Source organism: Vigna unguiculata, chromosome 6 (genome assembly GCF_037176805.1).
Source record: "Vigna unguiculata cultivar grain cowpea cultivar isolate G323 ecotype 2 chromosome 6, ASM3717680v1, whole genome shotgun sequence".
Classification (NCBI taxonomy): Eukaryota; Viridiplantae; Streptophyta; class Magnoliopsida; order Fabales; family Fabaceae; genus Vigna; species Vigna unguiculata.
In genome coordinates, this window is record NC_140797.1 from 25,782,117 (window position 1) to 25,800,925 (window position 18,809).

Genomic DNA, 18,809 nt, shown 5'->3' on the forward strand with positions numbered 1-18,809 from the left:
AGTAGTTCAGAGACATGCAGTTGCAGGTGGTTTTAGGAGAGGATGTCATTATATGCAACCATCTAATCGTGTCTAGTGATTTCCTCGTCCTGATAAAAGAGAGACAATTATTCGATCCCAAGCTGCGGAGAATAGTGGAGTTGCTTGGCACTGAGAAAGCCAAGGACTTTGTGATAGGAAGTGATGAGTGTTAAGGTTCAGAGACAAGGTCTGCGTACCTAAAGATTTGGAGGTGAAAGGTATGATTCTTGAAGAGGGGCACAATAGTCGTTTTAGTATGCACCCAGGCATGACTAAAATGTATCATGATATGAAAGAATCCTTCTGGTGGTCGGGAATGAAGTCAAATGTTGCTCGGTATGTGTCATCCTGCTTGACCTGTCAAAAGGCTAAAGCAGAACATCAAAGACCTGGAGAGATGCTGCAATAGTTAAAGATCCCGGAGTGGAAGTGGGATAGCATTGCTATGGACTTCATTACCCATTTACCATGGACGGTGAAGAGCCATGATGCCATATGGGTTATTGTAGACCGTCTAACTAAGAGTGCCCACTTCCTAGCAGTAAATCTGAGGATGTCCATGACGAAGCTGGCATAGTTGTATATCAGTGAGATTGTGAGATTACATGGAGTGCCGTCGAGCATAGTATCTGATAGGGATCCACGATTCACATCCCGTTTCTAGCAGACGTTGTAGAGTGCTCTAGGCAGCAGACTGACTATGAGCTCAACTTATCACCCCTAGACAGATGGCCAGTCCAAGAGGACAATCCAGTCTCTTGAGGACCTCTTGCGGGTGTGTGTGCTTGATCATCTTGCTGCATGGGACGAGGTCATGCCTTTGGTGGAGTTTACTTATAATAACAGCTTCCATGCAAGCATTGGCAAGATGCCATATGAAGCTCTCCATGGTAAGAGATGCAATACTCCTTTGTGTTGGTACCAAGATGGAGAGTCAGTGGTAGTAGGACCAGAGTTATTGAGGCAAACTACTAAGAAGGTAAAGCTAATACAAGAAAGGATGAAGGCATCTCAGAGCAGGCAGAAATCCTATGTTGATCAGAGGAGAAGACCTTTGGAGTTTGTAGTTGGAGACCATGTTTTCTTGAGGATTACCCTGACCACTGGTTTAGGGAGGGCTATTCGCTCGAGGAAGCTGTCTCCTAAGTTCATACGTCCATATCAGATTTTGAGGAGGATCAGACCCGTGGCTTATGAGATCGCCCTACCTCCTTAGTTTACCAACCTTCACTCAGTATTTCATGTTTCCCAGGTCAGAAAGTACGTGCCTGACCCCTCTCACATGCTTGAGGCAGAAGAATTGCAGATTAGAGGAGATCTTTCAGTGGAGGTTCAGCCTGTTGGTCTTGGTGATAGCCAGACAAGGCAGCGAAGAGGGAAGTCCATCAGTCTAGTTCAGGTCATCTAGGACAGAAGAACGGGTGATTCCACTTGGGAACTTGAAGAGGAGGTGAAGGAATCATATCCACACCTGTTCTCTGGTAAGTCTTAATTTTCGGGACGAAAATTTTTGTTGTTGGGGAGATTGCGAAAACCCCATTATCTCTTCCCCTTATACTCTCTTCTCTCTGCTACCCATACCACAGAACAACACTTCTCCCTCTCTACTTTTATGTGCCTTCTCTCTACCAGAAGACATTCTGAATTTTCATCTAAAAGTCTGAATCATTCTCTTCTGTTGCAGAATTCAGACCTGAGGCTTGTTCAGGACCTCTTCCCTCAGCTGCAATTCCTTTTCCTCCATGTAAGTTAATTTTAGCCTTCCCCATCTCTCCTTAATTCGAAATTTTGGAGCTCCAGTCTTGCTGAGCCAAATTGGGAACCTATTCTCACCGTGTGAACCTGTATTTCAGCTCAATAGGTTGTGCAATTGAAGTGCCATTGGTTGGAAGTGTTCTAGCTAGTTAGTAACCTTTAGAGGTAAGGGAAGCTAACCATTTTTATTCAAATTCGTATAGAAATTTGTTTGATGAGTCTGAATTACATGTTTAAGTGTTGAAATGATGTTTGAATTGCATGAATTGGTGAGTGATTGATTTGTGTGTGAAGAATCTGTGCTCCTTCATGTGGGAACAGGTTCGTAATCTGGTATTTTCGTCTAGGCGAGTGACTCTCGCCTGAGCGAAAACACAAGAAAAACCCACCCTTGTTCTTGCGTGAAGCCTCGCCTAGGCGAGCTGACGTCGCTTGAGCGAGAGACACTCTCGTCTAAGCAAACTAGCTTAGCTTGAGTGAGAGTTCGCCTAGGTTTTTATTTTTGCCACTATTAGAGCCTCGTCCAGGTGAGACTGACTCGCCTAAGCGAGAAGGCCTCTCGCCTGGGCTAGATTGTCTAGCTTGAGCGAGGATCACTGCAGTGGGAAGTTTGTGGTTCTATTGTAAAGAATGAAGTTATATGTCTAAATGAAACTTTGCACCTTTAGTCTCTTATATGCTTGAAATGTTATGTTAATATTCTGTGTGGTGAAATTTGATGAACATGAATTAAGAGAGGTTGTGGTTGAATGGAATTTCAGGGGAAATTCAGATAAGTATGTTAGCGTGTGTAAGGACGTGAGGACTCCTTATTGGTTGGTATCCTAAAACTCCAATAATCATTCACGCTCAAATAGAGCAGAATGGATTATGTCGTGAGGAGTAGCAGGAGGTCCTAGTCTTTGGACTTGATCGAGTCCTAGACGCGAAGAGAACTTACTCTGGGAACGGTCGGGTGATAACCCCCTTATGTCCAGACTCTGCAGAGTTTGGGAACCGTTTCGAGTGCAAGCCACCAAGAGCTCCAATGTCGCTTACACAATCCGAATATGGAGTCTAGAATTATAAAATTGAGCTATGTGTTATGAATGATATTTGTATTGTGAACTGTATCATTTTCTCTTATTTTAGTTAGCTTACACTTCTTGTTTATGTTTGCTTTTCCTTGTGTGTTCTCCTTTGCAATGATCACCTACGGTTGGTGTGAGCAGAGCCAAATCCAGATGAAGATACCCCTCTTCTGAGCAGGAGTTGATGCTTTTTCTAGGATGTCCCGTGGTAGTTTTTGGGTTTGATGCTGTGAAGTTTTGGGATGTGCAGTTTAGCCTTTTTCTTATGCCTATACTTGCCTTTTTGGATTTATATGGCTATTTTGGATAACTGTACCAACTGTATATATATATATATATATATATATATATATATATATATATATATATATATATATATATATATACATGATAGTTATTCCCTACTATCTGCTGTGCTTGATCATAATATAATGTTTTATTTGGTAGTGTGAAAACTATTAAATGGGATGTTACATATTTCATATGAAGATAGTTTTTAGTTTTGATTATGTTTGTTAATAATATAGGTAACAATTTTTAATAAATTTATTTTATTTTCTTCAAATTTTATAGAATTATATATTGGTTATACTTTTAATTTTTAGATGTTTATTAATAATAAAATTTTTATTTATTTTTATTAATAAATTAAAACTAAAATTATATATATATATATATATATATATATATATATATATATATATATATATATATATATATTTGTTAAAAAATTAAAATTGGTAAATATTAATAAATTAAGTTATCTAAAAATTTTAAAGTAAATAATATTTTCACATGACACATAGAAAAAAAAACATATCAAAATTGAAATACTAGAATAAATTAAAATCATTGCTTTACTATTTCATTAAATGATTAACAAATAATCTAAAACAAAATTTTATTGAAAAATTTATCAATAAATATAACGAGAATAAAGTGATAATTTCTTATTCATTACCTTCTAATATCTTCAACAACAATGGGATGAAATATTTTAGCAATCCCTCTATTCCATTCCTATCATTTACTTCTATCACTCCAAAAAGAATAAGGTAATCACTTTTTATATCTTCTTCTCCGATTCTCTTAAAGAATAAATCCACTCAAAAGAACAAAGCCTAAGAGAATCCACATCTTGTTGATAAAAGAAAAGAAGAGACAACAACATGTATAAATTTACTTTAATTTTAGTTGAACATATGTGTTAAAAGTCATATAATTTGACTTAATGTAGAGTTAAAAATACTCGGTTTAATTTGGTTAATTTTTTTAATTACAAATTTTGTAATTTAACTTTAATTAGGTTGGTAGATTAGGTAAGTGACGATTTTTTTTCCCAAAAAGCACGGTTGACCACTTTTTTTTACTTAAATAGCATACTGTAGTTTAAATTTACATGGATGGCACAGTTTTTTTTTTCAGTTGAGAATTCGGTCCTCTAGCAGCCGAATTCCAACTTATGATGCTTTTTTTTTTCTTTTTATTCCAAGTCAGAATTCGGTCCCAGGGATCCGAATTCTGAACTTGTTTTTTTTTTAAATAAATTATAATTAATATTTTTAAACTTTTTTAATAAAATATATATGAGTTATTTTTTGTTTTCTTTTTGTAAAAAATGTTACATTAAAGGTTAAATATATATTTTTTAAATAGATGTAGTATTGTGTTTTTAGTTATTTTAGGTATTATTTGAAAGAAAAAAAATTTTCTTTTTGAATTTGTTGATTTAAAAATAAATTTAGTATTGTGTAGTAAGTTTTTTATGTGTAATTTGAAAATATAAGCGTCGATTTAATTTAATTTTTTTTAATAATTTGTGCAGTATTAATTTTTTTTAATAGGAGTAATTTGGTGCTATGTTTGGAATCTTTCCTTCGTGGACTTTCATTTTATTGTGGGTTCTGTATGTGGGGAGTAATGCTGGAATAAGTGGGGAGTTTTTCTTAATATTATGAACATCGCTAACAGTTTTGTTAATGTAAAATATGAAACTTGAGTGTTAAGACAAAATGTTTGTTGTCATTGTATCATAGAAAAAAACTATTTTCATTACCACGAAATTGAAAAGTAGCTTTTTTGGATGGTGTAATGAAAAGATGTCCCTTAAAGTATGTATGAGGTATGTGAGGAGTCTTGTTGGATTAATTTGTGAGTTATTCTTATTATTTTGAACATCAGTTGCAGTAATTCAATGGAAAGTATAAAAATGGAAAATATAAAACTTGAGAGTCAAGAGAAAAATGTTCATTGTAATCATATGATAACACAATAATATTTCTAAGACTACTAAATGTTAATTGGATGGGGATAATGGAAAAATGTCTCATAACTAATGAATGAGGTAGGTAGGGACTAATGATGGATTAAGTGGGGAGTTACGATGGACATTTTGATATTGAGTTATGAACAACAAAAGTAAATTATTTCCATGACGACCAAATTGAATAGTAGCTTATTTGGATGGTGAACATTACAAATTATCCCATAAGTAAAGTAAATGGTATGTGGGGAGCCGTGTCAGATTAAATGGGGAATTATTGTAAATTTTTTATTATCGGTTGCAGTAACTGAAAATATGAAACAAAAATAGGTACTAATGACCAAAATATCCAACATAACTTCCCACTTCATTGTTCTTCACTCCTCAATTTCGAAGATAGTGTGACTCGAAAATTCTAAAAAACTCAGTGGCCACATTAGCCAACATTTAATGTCATGGTCATGGAAATGAATTTGTACTATGTTAAGGTTAGTGTGAGGAGTGAAGACCAAAATAATCATCACAACTCCCCACTTACTACCTCTGTACTCCCCATTTACAAATAATATTAGTATTAGCACAATTTCAAAAAGGTCCACCGTTCACATAACCCTTTATGAAGTGGTAAAATTATGTATCTTTATTCGCACACTATCCCAATAACATTGACAAGTCTTGTCCAAATTGCAAAGTAAGAGTAAATTTCTGAATTAAATATCAGCCTTGGCACCTCCCAATAAAGTTGACAAGTCTTGTCATAATTAGAAGGTGTAAGTGAGGCCAATTATTTGAAATATGCGTCAGCTTTAGCAGTGGTCAAAGTAAATTTTTGAATGGGCATGTTATCCCAATTGGAGTATCTTTCACCTTTTACAGGAGTGATATAATAAATCATCTTTGGCACCTCCCAATAAAGTTGATAGGTCTTGTCATAATTAGAAGGTGCAACTGAGGCCCTTTATTTCAAAGATGCGCCAGCTTTTACAGTGGTTAGAGTAAATTTCTGAGTTGACACGTTATCCCAATTGAAGTATCTATTACCTTTTAGAAGAGTAATATAATAAATCAGCTTTGGCACCTCCCAATACAGTTGATAAGTCTTGTCATAATTAGAATGTGCAAGTGAGGCCAATTATTTGAAATATGCGTCAGCTTCTACAATGGTCAAAGTAAATTTCTGAATTGGAACGTTATCCCAATTGAAGTATCTATTACCTTTTAGAAGAGTAATATAATAAATCAGCTTTGGCACCTCCCAATAAAGTTGATAAGTCTTGTCATAATTAGAAGGTGCAACTAAGGCCAATTATTTGAAATATGTATCAGCTTTTACAGTGGTCAAAGTAAATTTTTGAATTGGCACGTTATCCCAATTGAAGTATCTATTACCTTTTAGAAGAGTAATATAATAAATTAGCTTTGGCACCTCCCAATAAAGTTGATAGGTCTTGTCATAATTAGAAGGTGCAACTGAGGCCCTTTATTTCAAAGATGCGCCAGCTTTTACAGTGGTGAGAGTAAATATGTTTCTTGGCACACTATCCAGGTGAAGATAGTCAGTTCTATTTAAGGTTGTGGTTCCTTAGTTTGAAAGTTTTGGAGTGGTCTAGTATAGTAAGTAAAAATGGTTTTATTTGAGGAGTTGAATGCATATAATTCCTTTAATGCTGCTATTGATTTTAAAGATGAAAGGTTCTCCCTATGTAGACTTCCAAATAGGGTTACTCTTAACCATATGCGCATCATCATAAGAAGTCATTTGATGGGACCATCTGAGCCCCCACTAAGCCATTTGTGGTACCATGTCCCTCCTGAATTTGTTGCGGAAGGCATTGATGAGTTCCTTTTTGTAAGGAATGACGAAGATCTTCAACATGCCATTCAGTGACACTCAATGATGGTCCCTACGGTGACAATATCTTTTTATGTCAACTTCATGAAAGTTGAGAAGTGTGACAACTTTGTACCTATTTAGTTTTTTTTTTTTTTATATGTTGTAACATTGGTCTTTAAGATCATTGAACTTGTTGAGTTTATCTAAAGAAATTGTTGTTCGCTATTTAGTAATAAAGCATTTGCAATTATTAAAATTTTCCATTGCTGATCTTCGAAATTGTGTTAAACATGGTAAACATTTGCTGATGTCGATGCACGATACATTCTAGGATCATTTAACATTTGTGGAACTGACAAATACAAAAATGAGTTTGAAATGTACCATGACATGTACTCAATTGTGTGTTGAAGTGGCCCAAGCATCGGTAATCCATTCAATGTTAGGTCATGCCGGTTATTCCAAACCTCTATCCATTGCGCATGTCTAGTAACCCAGTTCTCATCTTGTCTTCCCCTCATGTCTAATTTATGTAGATGATCAAGGTTGTTGGGTTCTTCAGGGATCTCTTGTGATAGCCAAAATTGTAACTTCACCTTGTTTGACTGGTGCCACTCCACAATGGCAAAACAAATTAAATGGTTGATCAGAAACGTTATTTTTAATTGAATGTCGATGATAATGAAATAATATGTTTACCGCGGAACATATCTCTGGCCATATTACCTTGATAAAAATTTACAAAATAACTTTTTAAAACTCCTTTAGCAAAAGAAATTATACTTCACCAATAACACATTAATTTCTTTTAAAACTTTAAGAAAAAGAGTAGAAAAACTTTGAGTTTAAGTGGGGTCGCTTGATGGTTGTTAAGCCAAGTGTGTTGTTGTGCCATGGAGCTTTAATTAAAGGAATGGAATGAATGCTATTTGATTTGTCAATTATTTCTATTTGACACACAGTGTACAATTCTAGTAACTTTTCTGCTACCTTTTGTGCATAATAGGTGCATATGTAAAAGAATTATAGGCCTATGCACAATTGGCTAGCATCTCGGACTTGGACCATCTTTTAACCGTCTTTTCAAAATAGACCTTTGAGAGAGAAAAAAAAAAGAAAAAAAAAAAGAAAATTTGATATTGTTTACAAAGGTGGAATAAATAGTATTAAGTTTAAGGCTTATCCCAATAAAGTCAAAGCGAAAAGGGAGATACAATTTTTATTTGTATACCCCATAAAGCTTGAAAAAAAAAACAAAACTTCATTCTTTTTACAATATAGAATGTAATAAAGTATTATCATGCATATTGGTGCATCTTCTCAGTTATCTAGTATTACCTTGCACTTGATACTTTCTGAACAGTTAATCATATATAAAATTTTAGAATGAAAAAGATGAAAAATGAATTCACTTCAAAATATGAAATCAATAAAGTAATTCTAAAAAGTACAAATAAATACAAATGGTCAATCTACCTCTAATATAATCCCCTAGAAAAAATATAAATAACTGTTCATAGTATTTATGATTAGTCTCAAAAGTCAAAATAGAGATGAGGTATTTGGAAATGAAGAAACCATATAACAAAATTTGCATACCATTCTTAATTTCTCACAACCATTGCAAAGCAAACAAACCACTTCCACAAGTTCTCCAACAATATTGAATGGTCTGTTGTCTTCAACTCTAAACCAAAATATAGGAACTAACATGGTTTAAGAAATTTGTACATCATCATTTGGAATAATTGCTGGAGTTTCAAAGACAATTGCTAAAAAAATTAGTCATCATATTGGTAGATTTCAGGAATAAAATTGCTCAAACCAATGTTCCGGAGCAACATGGTGGATTTGAAGAGCATAGGCAATAAAATTGTTGCTTGTTGCAACCATGCTTGCAATGGAATGTCTTTTTGAAGACAGACCCTTTTCCATAATCCACAAATGGGACCTATACCTTGGTTTAATGTGATTCTCTAAGTCAAAGCACAAGAATAATGAAAAAGTGACCAAATTGTCAAGTGAGTATCCCATTTCCCGACACATGAAATTAATCTTGTGCTACAAACTTTTAGGGTTTTGGCTAAGAATCTTGGGATGAGTTATGATTATTTTACAGACCTTTGAAAACTCAATCCTAAGATGTAGAACGCAATCAAATCTCTCATGTAACTCATTACTTATTCCATGCATACAAGAGAAAATATTCATTGCCAAAGCATTTTCTCCAAAGCCAATGGCATGCCAAAAATTCAACTTACTCATACTGTGAGTTCGAGTTTTTGACACTTGAATAGTCTTCAAAAAACTTAGATAACCTTTATCTCTTACCGCATTGGGATTGTTGGCGACAAAACTAACCAACAAACTATGATTCACATCCTTAATCTTCTCCAAGAACCACTCATGTAAACCCAAATCTTTCATCATATTTGGCATATTACACACCTTAATTGTCATCAGAACTCTTTCCAAAGTGTTTCAACAACTTCAACACATTTACCATCCCCATCTTCAAATCAAGATCCAACAATTTCGGTCCATTAACAATCAATCGTGCCACATCCTCTTTCTTCGCACCAAGCCTACAAAAATACTCAATTGCTTGAATCAACTCTTCTTCCTCATGCTCAACAATAACACCTACACCAACACCGTTGTTCCCTCTAATTAACTCCCATGTATTTTTCCCTGCATTCAAATCATAAAACAACCTTATCTTCCTACACAACCTAACCCAATCATCCACACCATTCCCCTTCTCTTCAACACACCTAGCTAAACCAAACTTCCTAAACAACAACCTCAGATCACAAAACAAAGCCCTGAACCTCAACACCCTTCTGGTCATCAAACACAAAGGGGAAGTGATGACAACAGGTTGTGATCTTAGAATACTCGTTGTCCATCTTAATCAACAAATCATTAAGTTTTTGAAATAAGAAACTTTGAAGAACAACATATCAATAAAGTAATGGAAGATAATCTGCAAAACCCTTCCACTCGTCACAAGTAATGAAAGATAATCTACAAGACAATATGTGCTAGCCAGATTAGATCCCTTCCTCACTCTCACAATTATAACTCAAGTTACCAAAATATAATTGGAGTAAAGAAAGCCACATGTGCCACTCACTTTTACTTACCATGGATCTTTCACAAACTCTTGAGATCAATCCATGTCTTTCTTTAGATCCAAGTATAGATACTCAAAAACTAGATACAATTGTTTTTCACTGTGCTCTACATCCTGCAACATGTCATCCACACAACCACAAAGCACAATTCAATAACAAATTGACTAAAAGGAAGAATTAGATTAAGAATAGCACATTATATCAAAGTAACATTAAAATATACGTTTGTCATAGTTGCCAGGCAACACAAATCTGTACACACATTGTTGGAATTGAGATATACCAAAGGCAGGAGTTAAAAAAAAATTGCTGACATGACTAAAAAAACTAAACACCACAACCTATTCACCAAACATAAACAACAATCGAATGGAACAAAAGTATCAAAAACAAGTTATCAATTATTCCCGCAATAAACCCTACACAGTACATCTACAAACAACAACATGAAAAGACCTCCTTCACTAATTACACCTCCTCCAATTTAAGCATTAATAAAGAGACACTGCATTTGAACAAAAGAGCCAAGGAAATGGTGAATACCTAACAATGTTCCTATGCTGCATCTCTTTGAGGAGCGAAATCTCACCAATGACGGTGCTGGGAACCCCACGTCCTCCTGCTCACGAATAATTAAGAAGCAACCTTAGAATCATTTGCTCGATTAATTAGATAAGGAAATTATTGAGATGTATAAGGAACAATTACACTCAAAATCTAAAATGTAAGGATAAAGTCAAATAAAAAAATAAAACTGTCAAATAAAGTAAGATAAAGTCATCAACATTCGTCCATAGATTATTAACACATTATATTCATACAAGATAAAGATAAAGACTAAGGAAAATAGATCTAGAATCACATGATAAAATAAACTGAATTCAGATCACAAAAAATTAACATTTCTTTTGATTATAATCCAATAATCCTTTTTGTAGTTGTGCTTAGCCACCTCCTTAAAGGTAAAATTCTTGGTACTTGAGAAGGCTATGCACTCATGAAGCAAAAGGTGGATGATGAATGAAGATGCAATGGATGTGGTGCTTAATATAAATTTTCACTGTAATTAGAAAACTACTAATTATAACAAATCATGTACGCACCAACAATCAGGCCATGCACCTGCATTAAAAATTAATAACAGTTACAACTCAAATCCTGCAACATATTAAGTGTGAAATTATTGCTATAATATAAGTAAATAAGTGATTGAAACAACAAGATACTAAGTTATATGTTACGGAAAGAGTGCCATTATAAATGAGAAAATGAAGAGTCTTCCTTGTAGTCTGGCTAGATCTCACAATTGCAACTTACATGCCAGCCACCATGATCACCAAGGCACTGGCCACCACGATCCACAAACTCCACACAAGCAACTCCAGATCTCAATAATCACGTGAGTAACAATGAAAAAAAGAAAAGTACAAGTAAATGAAAAAAATTAAAAGCTCCAAATGTAAAAATAAATGGGATCAAAAGAAAATACAAATCTGCACCAAATTTAACCAAGAAATACCATAATCCAGATTGCAAAACTTACCATTTTGTTTCCTCTAGTCTTTTCATAAACTCATCTACTACCTAAATTGGGGCACAAATATTGTTAATAAGGAAATGAAAATGAACAAAAACTTGTTTTTTTTTCTATGCTCTGGAACACAATGATTATACATCCCATTTTGAGAAACCCCTCTACCACAATAAATGATTGTCACTATCAACTTGAGACAACAGGTAGATCCTTCATCAATCATAATGACTGTTGTACTTATAGCCTTTTTCATGTTAACTGATCAATTTATGGGTTGTTCACCGTAAAAGACCATACCATAATTTCTTATCCCCAAGAAATAAATATTGGTAAAAAATAAATAAATTGGAAAGGCTGAACACAATTACCAATGTAGTTATGCCTCCTGGTGGAAATGAGAAATCATTGTTTAAATAATTGTATGGCCCATCTCGAGATACTCCATTTGCAAGAAATGATCTACAACTACTGGAGCTACTTAAACTCGCAACAAAGCCATTTCGCATTGCTTTAGGATCAACGTTCATCTTAAAAATTTTCTTCAGCTTCTTTTCTTGAACCTATATAACTTTCTCTCATAAAGAAAAAATACGAATCAGCCTATAAGCCAAATCAATCACATGAAATCTTACGTAGAAAAGAAGGCAGAGAAAATCCAATCACAAAACAAATTCATTTTGAATATATGCTCAAGAAACAACAATTAGATGTCATAGATATTAACCATTCTTGTCCTTGGATATTTTAGGGATCATTAATTGATGAATAAAAAATACCTCGAGCTCATGACTCTAAAATTTTGTTTTATAAAGGAACTTAGGATGTCTACTAACATTATAGTCCATCCTTTTCAAATCCCTCCTTGATCCACGATGTCGTTATATATAGTAGTATACATAGATATTACAAAATCAAGGATGTGAGATTGAATCTTTCAAAACTAAGTTCAGCTATGAAAAAAATTACTAAAGCAAAAATCAAGCTTTCATTTTTTTATCTGTTCTCTCAAAGAGAATTAATCGACCACCATACTTGTCAAACTCAACAGCAGAAATAATGTCCACTATAGAAAGAAAAAACTGCACAAATAATCTGGAAACATACACATTAACCTGCAACAAAGATAAAAAAAAATGTAGAAAAACTTAGCAAGAAGAAGATAATATAAAAATTTAACATGGAAAACATAAATTCTCCTTTTTTGGGTGTCAACGTTGATTATATCTCATTTTTTAATCAATCCCATGGGACCACCTTCTTATAAAATCAATAAACCTGGTAAAATTATAAGGCATAATTTCTTAAGAATAGATTTTGTGACTGGCATCTTTGGGAACAAGTGAAGCTCCAAATTGATTTGTAAATTGTAATAATATCGATAACGGTGAGGAAGGAAAAGAGAGATACACCTGGTCCTCGTGGATGTTGAGGCGACGAAGTTAATGGTGCTGCCATTTTCCAACGACGGAGAGGGAGCGAGAGTTGAGTTTGTTGAGCAAACCCTTCACCATTGTTGTTGCATATATAAAGATATGAGAGTGAAATGATCAATTTAACACAACTTTCTTCATCAAAAAACAAAACAATACAACTCTTTACAGAACCCAAAAAAAACCTAAACGTTAAAATGTTACCTTTTGTTTTCATTGAAGACACTTTTTATTCGATCTCACCTCTTCTTCCTTGATTAGATAACTTTTTGCTTCGATATCTAATAAACAACAAACACATTATTCTTATATTTTACAAAAAGTAACAAACAAATAAACCAAAAAAATTTCATTGAATAAAGAAAAAAAAACGAAAATTTTGACTTCAAATAAAGAATACAAACAAAATGAAGAATGACAATCAAATTGATTCAAAAATCGTTCATAAAATCAAACAATCTTTTAAAATAGCATGGAGATAGCTTAACGGTGACACAAATCTGAAAGTTAAATTGAAAAAACCTAAGAAGCGAGGGGTTTATCGAATTGAAGCTGAAAGGGAAGCACGTGAGAGGATTCATCGATTTCCATGTCTAACAAAAACACAGAGCTTCCGATTAAGTTCAAAATATAGATCGATTCAGCAAAATTGATGGAAGTAAAGTGCGAATGGCGTGAGTGAAGCAAAACCCTGAACAGTGAAGTGAGGGTGGTTAAGACCAAACGAATAGAAACCTCGTCAATGCACCACCAAAATCGGCGAACAAAACATCGCCAATGCACCACCGAAATTGAAAATCCACACCATTGCCCTTTCTTCCAAGTGCAAGAACCACAACAGACGCAATTTTAGTGCACTCTATTGCCTTCAAATTTTTATGGGAAATAATAACACAAACAAATTGATTCAAAAATTTTAAAGAAAAAACATAAGAAGACAATCAAATTTCAAGTTCGGAAAGATATTATAAGAACAAAATGAAGAACAAATTTACTTTAAATAAAGCAAAATAGAATCAACAGATAGAGAACACCGGAAATTGAAACCACAATGATAATTTGAAATGGAGAAATGCAGCAGATAAATCCACAATCTTCCATTTTGAAAAAAGTAGATATATGTCAATCAATCAAGAAGAGAATCGAGTAGCAAAGATGAGCGGGAAACAAAATTTTACAATAAACCCATCGATTAGAATGAAAAGCTGCAGGGATTATGGGGTAAAACCGGAGTTGAGTTCATGGGCTGAAAAAAGGCAACAAAACCATTAAAAGAAACCAACTTCAACACGAGTAAAAAGACAATAAAACCAAAGAATGAGACACGTGTAAGTAATTTAAATTGGGGTGTTTGGGTAATATCCCTAGTAGTTAGTTTTCTTAGTTTTTAAGTAGATCTATTTGTCCTTTCTTTTTAGGTTTCCTTCTCTATTCATTCTTCTTTCCATTTAACTCAATTTAACTCCTGTTCACATGACATTCAAACAAGTACTCAATTGGCCCTTGTAGATGATTTCATTTCAAGGGTACTTTACCTAACCTTATGCATGCTTTGATTGTATTTGTGAATTTGTTAGAAAATAAAGAACATTACCCTTAAGAACATATTCAATTTTGAGACACAGTTGATCATTTTATGGATATATGAAAACAATTAACTCTAGATTTTATCCAAATAACCCAAGCTAAATGAGTGACACTTGTCCTCATTGTTGGTTTTTCTGTAAACCCCCATGTCCTTTCTTTTCAAATTCTCCTTTCTTTATTCTTTCTTCTCTCAATTTAACTTCCGCTCACACGATATTCAAACAATTCATGTTTTTGCAACCCACTTTTCTTAAATCTTTTCGTCCTCAATTGCCAAAGTCAAACCACTTTCCAACCTTCTCCATTCATAACCCTTAAACATACTCTTTTATTATTAATTACATTCTTTTCTTTAGAACCAACCATAAACGAGGGTCTTTGTTCATCGAGGTTGAAATGATTATGGATTTCAACGTGCTCATTCTTCCATTATGAAATTTTGAAATTCGTCAATGTCAACAACGTATTTTTGGGTGTGGGATGTTTATTGGATTTTTTTGTGCTTTGTTCTTGCCTTATTATGTTTCTTACTCTATCTGCATCCAAATTTTGTGCTCATCTATTCTTACTAGAAACAAATTTTCGATGGCTACATTGGCAACAAATCCTGATAGAAAATATGTGCTTTGCTGCATGAGTCCTTTATATTATTCAGTACAATCTTTGTGCTTTTCAAATTAAGAAATAATTGGGGATCCAAATATATCAAGGTGGTTGTATGAGGTCCTGATAAGGGTCCATGGCAGGATCCAAATATTTTAAAGGTTTGTTATCTATCATGAAATATTAATGTGTGGTATGAAATGTCTAGTGCAATATCATGTGTCAAGATTTTTGTATTGCATTTTTGTCAAGTAGCAGCACAATAACCATTATTTTGTTTCCTTTCATACATGTATACATGTGGTGTTAATAGTTTCTTTGGTATTGTTTAGAGACAATAATCTGAGCTTAGAAATTTTTTTATACGGGCTGAAATTTCTCAGAAATGAGTAAAAGACATTTAATCCATATTTTTATCTATCTCATTTTATATTTTATTTGTTAAGCATTGTAGAGTTATAGAGCTGGATTTATCTTAAAGAGCACAATTTTATGTTCCAATAAAAGCAATGGTTGAAAAATCATGGTTTTGTAGTAAGTGGAAAGCTCCTCGGAAGCTTGATGCTAATTCTGATAAGGTTGTATTGAAGTATTCACATTTGATATAAGCTTCAACTCAAATTTTAGAAATTCTTGCAAGATCATGGAATGAAGCTTAAATTAATTTATTAGTCATGAGCTACTTTGAAATATTTAAATAGGTCCAACTACACTTTAAACCTGGGTCCTTAAACTTATAAATAGATATACGGGTAACATTAGATACGAGCTTGATAAAGGCTAGGGTATTTTGGGGTACCTAAGCCCCATATTCAATAATATTAGATACTCAGTTGACTACACAAGTGGCTTGGTCTCTTTAACTTCTAGCTTTCAGGAGAAAATTTCTCAAACAAATTAAAGCTTATCAATATATTTCTTAATTGCGTTGTTGGTCCTTGTAGGTACGAACTCTTCTTCAGCAAATGGTAAGGTGTTAGGTCTAATCGTGAAAATTTTCTTAACAAATAAATGAAATGGAGATTGTAGCTAAAATGGATAGGTGGTGTCTATCATATGATTTAAGATAATTTTTTCCCAAGTCATATAGATGCAATAAGAGGTTTCCTTAGGTGGAGACTTAAGAATGAGGTTAATTGTAAATGCACAAAGAAAAAAGAAAAAACTGATTTTTCAAGTAGTTGGTGTACTGAAGATTGAATATTTAAGATCCATATTAGTTGTTTGAAAAAGACAGTTATGTGTAGTTTATCCTCTGTCCTTATGTTTAGGCAACACATCTACAAGTTAGTTTATGTTGTCAGTAGTGTTTAATTAACTCTTAATACAAGTCAAAACCAATTAAAATTTTGGTATGTGAAATAGTAGGTTTAATTGCAAACCTATAATTAGTTTTTTCATTTTACAATTTAAGTTTTTATTTTACATATTTCATCATCATATTTTTTATTTTTTATCCATCTTTAAGATGTAGGCCTTACATATTAAATTTTTGGTTTAATTATGCCTTTGGTCCCCATTTTGGAGTCAAAATCTCAAAATGGTACCCAAATTTTTAAAAATTTCAAATTGGTCCCTTTTTTTGTTAAAACGTCTCACATTTGCCCTTTCCGTTAAGTCAAGGTTGACACCATCAAAGATAGTGCCATGTGTTAGTTCCTCGATTTTTTGAATTTTTTTATTATTATTTTTGAATTTTTTTTTTTATTTTTATTTTTTGAATTTTTTTAAAAAAATCAAAAAATTGCCACGTGTCAAGCTGTCATTGTGCCACGTGGCAGTGACAATGACACGTGTCAGTATTATGCTAGGTATCATTTCCTTAGTCTCAATTTGGTCCCTTTATTTTAATTTGTCTCAATTTAGTCCCAATTTTTGTAAAAATTAGCAATTTTTTCCCTCTTCAAATTGAAACAAAAATTAATTTTATATAAATGTTATACAAATATTTTTATGAAATATGATATTTTTATTCAAATTAATATTTTTATTATATATTTTAAACATAGCTAAGTTTATTTAAAATTATGATTCACATTCAACTTTACTTCAAATTGTTTTCAAATTTTAAATTTATATGTGTTTTATTGTTACATGAACTAGTTAATTTATGAATTTTTTCTATTAACATTATTTTCTATTAACAACCTTTAAACCATTTTAAATAAATTTCAATGTAAATCCATGCTTTAAAAAATTTGGTTAAAAGTAGTATAAATTTCTTATATAAATTAAACTTAGGTCACACTTACATAATCTCCATTTAATAAATTTCTTTAAAAACAAAACCATCAATTGATATTTAGCCTAGAATGTTGACTGCTTCAACTTACTTTTATAATATTTTAACACAGTTCTTTTAAATTTAAATTAGAACTATAGTTTAAGCATTACATACAATTTATTTGTATATATATACAATTAAAATTTGCAATAAACAAATATTTCTCTTTATTATTGATTTACAACAAACAATCTAAATTGTCATATAGCTAAAGTTATAAACCAAATATATAAATAAATTCCACCATCATGCATGATATCCCTAAGAAGCTAAGGTACCAATAATTCACCTTTTAAAGTTCAATTTCTAATTTGATAACAACTTTTAAACCATTTTAAATAAAGTTCAATGTAAAATATTAATTAAATGAATTTAATTTGGTTAAAAATATTTACTTGAAATATCAATTTTGATGGAAATATTTGTGTACATTTATATAGAAATTAAATTTGATTTCAATTTGGAGAGGGACACAATTGCTAATTTTTACAAAAATTGAGACTAAATTGAGACAAATTAAAATAAAGGGACCAAATTGAGACTAAGGAAATGACACCTGGCGTAATACTGACACGTGTCACTGTCACTGCCACATCACTCTGTCACTGCCATGTGGCACGATGACAGCTTGACACGTGGCAATTTTTTGATTTTTAAAAAAAAATTCAAAAAAAAAAATTAAAAATAAAAAAAATTCAAAAAATCGAGGAACTGACACGTGACACTCCCTCTAACGGCGTCAACCTTGACTTAACGGAAAGGGCAAACGTGAGACGTTTTAACAAAAAAGGGGACCAATTTGAGAATTTTAAAAATTTGGGTACCATTTTGAGATTTTGACTCCAAAATGGGGACCAAAAGTATAATTAACCTAAATTTTTTAAATAATTAGAACCAAATCCATGTGATCAAGAAGATTTAGAATAGTTGAATATTCTACTATGAAAATTTGTAAAACTTATTTTAGAAAAAAAAAGTAAAAGAAACACGTTTTTGAAATAAAAAGTGTAAATAATATTTTAGTTAAAAATATTTTCAAAAAAGCTATTCATTAAAGTACTTATTAATCTATATTACTTTTAATTAATAATATTTTAATTTTTTAAAAAAACCAGAGAATCTTTATCCAGTCTAACCTATCTTCTTGTAATGTCTCTACTTTTATAATTGTTTCATAAGTACTAACGATTTTAAGTTTCATGATTTAAAATTTTTTAACATTTGAAAAAAAAGTTTGGAGTAGACCAAGTTAAATTTAAGGAAAAGGTCACATTTAAAAGGCCATAGTCGA

The 18,809-nt window shown here is 32.5% G+C and overlaps 1 pseudogene; it reads right to left on the reverse strand.

Moving 5' to 3' along the window:
• Positions 1-8,746: 8,746 nt before the first annotated feature.
• On the reverse strand, positions 8,747-9,852 carry LOC146885689 (transcription termination factor MTEF18, mitochondrial pseudogene; annotated as a pseudogene).
• Positions 9,853-18,809: the final 8,957 nt, after the last annotated feature.